Here is a 10,602-nt window from a genome sequence, read left to right as displayed (position 1 = left end):
CATTTATGGTAAGTGTTTTAGGCAGTTGGTAAGTCACTCGCGAAGGAATCGCTTTAAAACTCGTAAAGGTTAAATTATTAAAAATGGTGGAGCCGAGGGTACCCGAGTGACTTAAGCAAATCAGTGAGCGCAAAACAAGCGTTAGAGTCTAAGTTAGTTAAAGTATAGATTTACAAGTGACTTTGGTTTAACTCCAACTTACTTGTTGTTTATAGGTTACCAGACTCGTCCCGAGCCATTCGTAACCCCAGTCGCTCAGGCAAGTTTTCTACCCGTTATACTGTTGTTGTGATGTAAATATATGTATATGCATTATCTTGTGATATTGCATGATTGTTATTAGCAAATTTTGCGATATATTGGAGCATGCTAATATGGTATATATGCATGTCTGTTTCGTAATCTGGTTATCTATCTGTTGATTTCAATGCTTATAGTTGCATAATACCTATGCTAGAAATAAGCAAGTAGTTGCGTATACCCTTAGTATAGGGGATAAAAGGTGAACATATTTCTAAACCGGGAGTCGATGTTCCCGAGTATATATATATATATATATATATTTATTTATTTATATATATATATATGGATATAGTTTTTAAAACTATTAATCGAATAAGGTTTATTCGATAACTTTAACTTTATTTTATTATTGAATATTATTTCAAATATTATTCGAAGGCGTATGACTCCTTTATTTTATTTATTGAATATTATTTGAATATTCATTTGAGGATGTATGACTCCTTTATTTTATTTAATGAATATTATTTATAATATTCATTCGAGGTATTATGACTCAGCTTATTTTATTTATTGAATATTATTTGAATATTCATTTGAGGATCTATGACTCCGATTATTTGCTGAGATATATTCTTTAATTTATTAAAGAATAAGGTGTCGATAATCAAACTTATTTTTGATTATTCAAATAAAGATATTACTTTCGTATAAGTATATCTTTGATTATTTGCTATTCATTTCAAGTATAAGTTTTAATACTTCTACTTCAATTATTTTATAAAGATTATTTTTATGGGAATATTATTTAAATAATAATATTCAGACATTTTCTAAATATTCTGGGGACTGATTTACTTCATTAAATCAGTTTTACTCCAAACACTCTTTAAAGTGTTTTCGAGTCTTTAAAATGATTTTCAAAAGTTAGAGCGGATCCCAAAACTATTTTTATATTTAAGATCTTCCTTTTAAAAAGGGGATTTAAATACTCGCTCAAAACCTGGGGGATCCGGCTCGGTGGTGTGTTTTATATTCGCAACAAGGTTGCTGTCTTGGTAAAAGAGTTTTTGATTACTTACCCAATATTCGGGAAGTAAAATTCTTGGAACAAGTTAATCCATTAACAGGCATCGCCTGGGAAATATCGGTGAGTTTTCCTTTCCAACTAGGTACGACTTCTTGGTGGAGCCGTATCAACAAGTTTCTACTTGGGGAAAGGGGGAAACGAGCTTTACGTTTCAGAGTCATGGATTTCATCTGAACTAGGAGTGGCGTAAGTGGTCGAGTAGCGCCGGCCCAGCCTTATTATATTGGCCCAAATGGCCTGGAAGTTCCGCTAAGGCGGTCCATTCCTTAGGAGTTCAGTGTTCGGTTGACAAGTAAATCCGACAGGTTCTCCTCTACATGTAGAAAATGGTGGGGTTGTACTACTACGACTGATCATCGTAAGTGGTCTTCCTGGCGCGGTAAACTCCCGTAATGAGTTCATCATCCAATTGGATATTTCTGCAACACTACCCAAAGCACTTCGATAGAAAGGCTACGGTTGGGCGATTGTTGAGTGTTGGCAGGGTCAAGTTTTCAAAATGATGTTTGCATCAAATGAAGTATCTCATAACTTCATTTTATTTTGATGATATTTTAAAGGTTGAATCTATTCAAGTATTATCTTGTAGTCTCGTCTATGTGATGAACTTTGGAAACTAATTATAACTTGAATGGTGGTAGTTCAAGTAGTATTTGGAAAAGATATAAGTATATTGGAGTATTTTGTAACTTCATCTTTTAAACTTATATCTAGTAAATGATTATCTTATGCATGACAAAGATTTTCAGAAAAACGTTGAGACAAGGTTAGATATATGAGATCACCTTGCAACGATATTTTTATACAGTTATACACTGGAATTCTGTGTGTATTATGCATGGAAGAGGACTTCCAATATTTTGAAAAGTATATATGTATATATACTGAATATTTTGCGACTTCATCGCATTAAGATATCAAACTTGGTTCATTTCTTTTGACCAAGACTTTCATGAGTATTATGAGTAGGCTCATATATTGTAAATCATTATACATATTATTTTGGTGGGCTTGCTGCTCACCCTTGCTTTATTTCTTCATCACACAACAACAGTTAGGAAAGATGGCCAGACTCCAGCAGACCCAGCGCAAGCGCGTGGGAAGCGTCCTGTGTCTTCCCGTTGATGTTGTAGCTGCTATAGCTGCAGAGGTAGATCTATTGTAGATCAGACCATCTACTTTTGAGAATCAATTATGTATAATTATAACTTGTGGCAGATAATGGCAATTAACTGTAAATTTATCAAGTAATCATTTTGGGTTGTAATAACTTTTAAATTGTGGATTCAAAGACTTGTACTTATTTAAATTTCATCTCTGAGACTATAACGGGTTGTGGTGTGTGTTAGTGTGGGGTCACAGCATAAGGTTATTTATTAATTAAGTGAAGTGATATTGTGGAAAGAAAGACCGTGACGACCCGGATCCCCGACCCCGGATCTGGGGGTGTTACAATTAAAATCCCTAGAACTTAATCTCAAATCGCTTTTAGCATTTGATCTTTTAATTACAAAAATAGAAAAAGTTCATGTCGAATTTATTCTAAATTTGTAATAATTGATTTGAGATTAATCCCTTGTAATCGATACCGTAGTTGTAACACCTTTCAAGTTTAATAAAAGTTTTATTTAACTTGAATTTTGTTTCACATTTTTTATTCCGCATTTTATTCGATTATTTGGTAACGTTTGTATTCAACCCCCCTTCTACAAACACATTGGGACCTAACAAACCACAAATTCAAGGTGTTAGTGAAATCCATTTGGAAAGTTGGAGTAACCAAATTGAAGGTCTCAAGGAGTACTATCAGATTCCAGAACCTGTTTTACTGCAGAATCAAAGGTTGATTTTATATAAATTTATTTATTTTCAAATTATTTTGATTAAAAATAGGAATTTTTGTTCGGATGATTGTTTGTATGATTTGATGCTTGCATGTTGTAGAGCTTGTTTTCCTGATGATTTTCATATGTCATACGTCTGATTTGGAGTTCAATAACATGCTCAAAAGTGGGTTTAATTTTCGAATTTCAAAATTAGGGTTTATAACCCGTATGAATGTTCTTAATTGAAATTTGGGGGTTTCTTATTCTGGAATAGATTGATGTTGTGATATAGTGGATTGTGTTCTCTGTGAAATTTGCAATTTAATCGTATAAGTTTCATGAATCAACGAGGCCTGTAGAGAAGGGAGTAGTATTTTGAATATTTCCGAAGTTCGCCGGAAACTAGCGAACTTCACGGCCAAATTCCGGCCAACTCAGGGATGATTAGAACGATTTGTTGGCATGGTTGAGTTCCTGGTAAAGTATAGATGTGATCTGGAGGTGTTGATGGGGTGAGGACGCCGGGAACGTGTTCTCCGGCCACCCCCGACGTTTTCCGGCGACTGGACTGTAAAATTTGCAGTTTGGTCCCTGGACTTTTAGGGACGATACAGTTAGGTCCCTGAAGTTTCCAGACTTTCCAAATTTAGGATTCCTGTTTTAAAAATATTTAAATATCATATTTCCTATTTATTTTTATTATAAAAATTCGTTTTTAATTTCTGAAAATTCTAAAAATTAGTATTTTAATTCCAAAAATTATTTTTAATTCCAAAATAAATCTAAATTAATTAGTTAATTAATTTCAATTAATTTATAATTTATTAATTGGTCAATTAATTCAAAAATTAATTGATTAATTGATTTAATTAATTATTAATTGATTTTAATTAATTACATAATTAGATTTAATTATTTAAAAATGATTTAAAAAATTCTGAAAAATAGGTTGATCTTTAAAATATTATTCTAAATTATTTCCAAGGCTCGATAATTATTATAAAATTGTTTCGGAGCCAGAATTGGCCAACCGAACCCTGTTTATTAACCCAAAATTGATCCAACGACCCGTTTTAATTTCGAAAAATGTTTTAAAAATCATTTTAAATACCAGAAAGTCTATTTATGACCCGAGACTTCTTTATAAATGATATGTCATTGATTATGTGATGTATTATGTGTTATACGTGACTTGTTGATTGACTATCGGTCTATATATTCAGTGTTTATTTGATTATTGTGTAACTTTCAATCTGTTAATCGAATTTGGGTGAAACGAAGGGTAGATAAAAGTATGTGTTAAATAGAATTCTATGAGTCGATTATTGATAGATACTTATGATATGTAAGCAGAAGAGGCAAGACGTAGGAAGGGGAAACAGGTAGTTGAGGAGTAAGACGATTGTGATTGGAAGCGAGTGTAGTGTAGTAAGCTAATACCAGGCAAGTATTCTGAACTCTCTCGAGATATTACAGTACTTGATAGTCTTGTTGATATTGCAAGTGCTTTGAAGAACTGAAACCCAAACCCTGATTCCAGTTATTGCTCTTGAGCCATGAACCTTATTCTTTCTAAATCATTGATTTTTGTATACCCAAACACGAACCTCAAGTATACAATACTACTCCACAAATACATACATATTAAATATTAAACACTGAACCAGATTGCTTACACATTCAAACCTTTGTATTTTACGCTTTGAAAGACCAAATCTTTGAAACCCTGAAACATTGATTCATTGTTAGTCAATTCTTTCATTACCTAGCATCCAAGCTTTGAAATTACCTTATTGATCCTTACAAGAATTGAAACCCTTTCATTTTTAAAAACTCATTATTGTTAATGATTCTGGTTATTGTTTATTATTTCTTATTCTGTTATTATGTTAGAATTGGATTGTTTTTATAAAATTGTGGACCAGATTTGTGGTCAGACCATATAATGGTCAAGTTAGGCCAATGTGTGCCTTGGATCCAGTAGTTAGAGCAATGCTGTGTGCTTTGCTCGGGGTTAGTGCGTGACTGATCAGCAGCCTAACCTTGATTTTTAAAATAAAAGTATAATATCCAGTTCTAAATCATAATCCATTGTTCACTTGATATCATAACCATATTCACTTGATGATCATTATTCTCAGTTTTGTCATTGTGACTTGCTGAGCTAGTTAGCTCATTTGTGCGATGTTGTTTATATTCTTTCCAGTTAAAAAGGAACCAGTTGGTAACGAGGATCCCCAGTCCAGCGCGAGAGCTAGGGGTTCAGGTTGAGGAAGCTGAGTTAGTAGGCTTCTTTTGGAATAATTTAAGTTTGTAAAAGTTGTAATAAAGTTTAATACTCAGTTTGAGTTTGAATGGTTGGGATTTGAACGGTTTGTAATATATTAGTGTGTTTGGTTTGTGTGCATACTTTAACCTGTTGCGGTCCGTGGTGGTTGGTAAGTAGGGTCACTGCATATTATTATTATTACCTTTATCATTGTTATAAGCAGGTTATTAATAAGGTGTGTGTGTGTGGACCCTAAACTTCTGACCCGGGTTTGGAGGGTGCCACAGTGACCTTGCATGGTGGTGTTTTTGTGAAACTCAAAGTGAATATCCTTGATTCTTGTGAATTCAAGGCTTTCAACATGAGTTATAGTATCATAGGGTTGAGAATGGCTAGACATGAGTGTGTTACACTTATGCAAATGTTGTTTTCACCCTAATCCATTCGGCCATGACTTGATAGGAGCCGAATGGATGGTGTTTTGGTTGCCTTGTTTCATTTTGTATGTTTTTGTGATGATAACATGAAAATCTTAGTAAAATCTTGGTAAAAACCTTTGCATGCTAGGTGGTCATTTAGATATAATCCATGATAGGCTTGCAGGTTGAATTATAATAAAATTTATTTGAAAATCATGTGGTTTTGGTTCGTAAGGCTCGAAGTCATGCATGCATGTAGATCACTCTTGAATTTTTGGAAGTTCTTGATCATTCGGATTAATATTTTATTAGTAAACCTTAATTTTAGTTAAGTTAATATATTAATTAAGAATTGTGCTCCTTAATATGTGTTGTTATCTCGTTTATACTTATCAAGAAGTTAAAAGTTGTTGTCCTTGAAAACTTGATGACTTGTAATTTGTATAATGTGATTACTTTTGTTTTGCTATGTTGCACCTTAGGTAAGGATGATCTCCACTAAGCCTATTTTGAGTGCAAGGGAGTTAGTTCAGTAGATCACCTTAGTTAAGTTTTGGTTTGGGTACTTTGGTTGTTGTTGGTTGGGTTTGTTAAGTAAGAACCTTGGAGAAAGGAGAGTATTAGTTTCTGCAGAAAATCAGTTTGGTACCGTGAGGTTTAGAGTGAGTTTTGACCATGTCATTGTTGTGCACTTTGAGGCCCAAACCACCAGAAGCTAGCACTAGGAGTATATGATAGGTTTTAGGTGTTTGTTGGAGGTTTGTAAGTCGTTTGGTTAGGTACATGAGTGAGATCACAAAATATGTCCAGCAGGGGACAATTTTATTACGACTTAGAAATAGGAAGTTTTGACCATGTCATGGGTAGGCCCTCATTTGGCCCTGTTGAGCCTTAGTTAGAGGGAGTGTCAGAGGAGTTTTTCTAGCCATAATACATAGGATTTGAGTCAGAATCATGTGTCACAAGTTAGTTCAAGTCAGGGCATTTTTCTGCCCAGTAAAATAGGGGAACCAGGGACTTTAAGCTTAGGCCCAAGGAGGCCCAAGCTAGGCCCTTGAGCCACATCAAGTTTGGGAGATGCCTTATGGTCAGAAGAGTCTAGTGTAGAAGTTTTGGAGGTAAAATTGTAGTGTAGGAGTGTCTAATGCACTCAAGAAACCATAGATGTCATTCTGAAATTCTCCTTTGGTAAGCACTTTCACTTATCACATAGTTTTAGAGCACTTATGAGTGAGACCTAGGTTGACCACTATGGTTGAAAGATAGTATAAAGCCAGTAGAGTAAAAGGCCCAAGTGAGGGTCAATAGGTTTTGGATAGTTTAGTAAAGGCACATCGAGTTATGAGGCCAAATTTGGAGACTTTGTCTAGTTTAGCGATCAAGTGACTTAAGTTGTGGGTCGAGATCATCCAAGCCTAGTGTTGCAATATGGTGTGTATGATATTATTTGGTATTAAAATATGATATGTGAGTATATGTGGCTATGTGTACTATTGTATTTATAATGTGATTATAAATTTCGTGCATATAGGCCTAAGTGCCACTTGTGTTTAATTTTGGATAAAAATAGGTTGAGTTGGTGAGAATATATTATAATGAGATTATTATTAATTGTGTAGGATCTCGAGAAGAGGGTAAACTTGCCATAAAGGTCGAGTAAAGCTTCCAGTTGCTCCTACCTCCAGACCAGTCCAGCCTTTCTCAAGGTAAGTGATTCAACCTGTTTTTCGTTTACACTGCAAATGTGTGATAATTAGTTCCTATATATATATGAGGTGGGTATCCTGAGTTATCTTGATATACTTGAACCAAGTGATTCTTAAATCTACCTTCGTATCATATAGAAATTCCATGAACCCTCAAGTACATACTGCAAGTAGATCAAAAGTCGTATCATGCTAGTACATCAAAGTATTTGGAATGCCATGATAAAATAAAGATAATACTTGATTGATCGTCTTGATTAACATGCCATTGATTCCTAAAATCTTGACATCTCACCCTGATGCTAGAACCCCAAGAAAAACTTTACCTTGAAACCTAAAAACTAGTTATTCTTTAAAAGATGTTTTTAATTGATTGATAACCCTTTTTCTTACCCTAAAGTTTGACAATCCTGATATACCTTAAGCTAAAGATCATTTTCTTCATACCTTAACACCCCTAGTATACATAAAGCTTATCTTCTTGATGTTCTAGTACCTGTACCTTGTCAAAAACCCTTGTTTAAAGCCTAGTTTGGCATTACTCTTTCTTAATATCCAAAAACTCTACTAAATCTCCTTGTTAGAAACCTTGTAAATAATAACTGTACAAGTACCCCGATAGAATAAAGTCTAATGAATCATGGCCCTGAGAGTTGGTGACATATTTCCAATATTTCAAAGTGGATCTATAATCCCTTAATAAAATGTTTACTGTTTAAGAGATTTTATTATAAATCGGCATCAGTTTTTGAAATGATTAAAATATGGATTTTCAGTCCCAAAGGGGGATAAATGTTTTCTTTGAATAGTGGATCTGGACTAGACGCAAGTCATTTCCACACTGATATTGTAGGCTTAAAAGTTGCCTAGGGATCCCATTAATGTTTTAGAACCCAGCGAGGTTCGGGATTACTTCGCGGCTGATCACCGGCTGTAATACGTAGCGTCATGAAATGATTTTGATTAAGATATGATTTTGAAAATGTTTTGATTCAAGCAAATGATGCCATCACCCAAAATTTCATCTCTTGTTATTATTAGTTATATCTTCGCATTGTCATTCTTTAATAACTCGATTTATGTTTTGTATTGTATTATTTAGAACTTGTTGAGCATTTGGCTCACTCCTTGCTTTAACCCTGGCATTACAACTAGCATCTATGGTTAGATTCAAGCAGACCGCACATAAGATTTGTGATGCCGATGCGTATGTCTGAGCTCAGGTAGAATAAAAGATAGTTTTGTGTGAGGACTCGATATTAAATTCAGTTATAATAGATGGTAGTGTTGGATTCTTCCAAACCCTAAACTGTAAGATCTTGGATTCGGTTATGTTTACTTTTTTTTAAATATTGTAATAGTTATATATATTGTGTTTGTTAAGTTGGGGGTGTGACAGGTTTTGGTATCAGAGCAACGGTTTAGAGTCCCTGGACAACCCAAATAGGTTATAGGGTATATGTATAGGTTATAGATAATATGCGAGAGAGTAGGTTAAGTAAATTTATTATTAATACTCCTCTTATTAGTTTGTCAGCAAAGGGCGCACTCCTCATCATCCTCTAGGTCGGACGACACTATTGCTTTCTCCGTGTATGCTGAGTTGAGGCGCAAGTTTGACATGCTTCAGGGCAAGTACGACCGACTGATAGACCGATTGAAGAACGTGTATCCGGACAGCCGAAACTATGAAGGGAAGCCTAAGGAGCAGATGACTGCGATACTTGAGACTTTGGTTCAGTACGTCAACACTAAGCTTGAGGAGATGCCATCGCACCGAGACCGCACCAGCCAGTATATCATCCAGATGGTGGCGGATGAGCTCCAGAGTATTGTGAAGACTCTTCGAGAGGAGAAGACTACCAAGCCCCGTTCCGATGGAGTGGAGCCTTAGTTCTTTCCATTATCTACCTTTCATGTTGTTATATTATCGGACTTCATAGAATTCCCAGTTGTTCCTTTAAATAAGCATGTTATTCCTAGAATCAGACCTTATCCTGATCTTGATGTATTGAGACCTTTAGATTTTAATTATTATGCACTATCATTCCATTTGCTCTCAACTGTTATTTTACACCTTTATCTGCATCACCATATCTGTTTAATTTGAAACTGGATCTCATATGTAAATAAGAATGCCATGCGATACCCTCGAATTATTTCATCATTCATACCTGTTTTGACATAACTCTTGTTTCAGGATCATGCCATCCAAAAAGAAGAACCCAACAACCACATCTACCACAGATCCAAATATTCTTCGATTACTGGAAACCTTACAACAACAAACCAACGCTATAGCTCAACAACAAATAACTCTTCAACAACGATTTGAAAACCAAGATAACCGTGAACCACACCAACCACCTGATCCACCAGTACCACCTCGACAAGTTGTCACTTTTAAGGCTTTTCAGAATGTGAATCCACCTGTATTTCATGATACCACTGATCCAATAATAGCTAACACATGGATTAAAGAGATGGAAAGGGCTTTTGAGTTGGTACAGTTGGGGGACGATCAGAAGACACCATATGCTACTTACTTCTTGAAGGGCGAAGTCATCTATTGGTGGGAATCAGTAAAAGCTATGGAAGCAAATCAGCAAGTTTCTTCCGAGAGATTTAAGAAGTTATTTCTGGAAAAGTATTACCCTAAGTACATGCAGAATCAGATGGAGCATAAATTTCATGAATTGAAGCAAGGGAATATGTCTGTACTAGAGTATGAGAAGAAGTTTACCGAACTGTCAAGGTTTGTGACCAAGTATACCAGCAGTGAGGAGGAAAAAGCAAAGAGATTTCAACAAGGATTAGAGCCTTGGATCAGAGATAGAGTGGCTATGTTTGAGCTTGATACTTATGCGGGAGTAGTACAGAAAGCTGCTCTGATTGAGGATAATGGGATGTAGTCAAGAAAGGAAAGGGATAATAAGAAAAGAAAGGCTCCGTTTTATGGAGAAAAGTCTGAAGCTGGAAATCCACAAGATCGGAATGTAAAGAGGATTGGGTTCCATAAGGGCGGAAATTTTCAAAAGAAGGGGAATTT

This window comes from Apium graveolens, chromosome 2, assembly GCF_009905375.1.
Source record: "Apium graveolens cultivar Ventura chromosome 2, ASM990537v1, whole genome shotgun sequence".
NCBI classification, from domain to species: domain Eukaryota; kingdom Viridiplantae; phylum Streptophyta; class Magnoliopsida; order Apiales; family Apiaceae; genus Apium; species Apium graveolens.
This window is presented reverse-complemented; position numbering follows the sequence as displayed.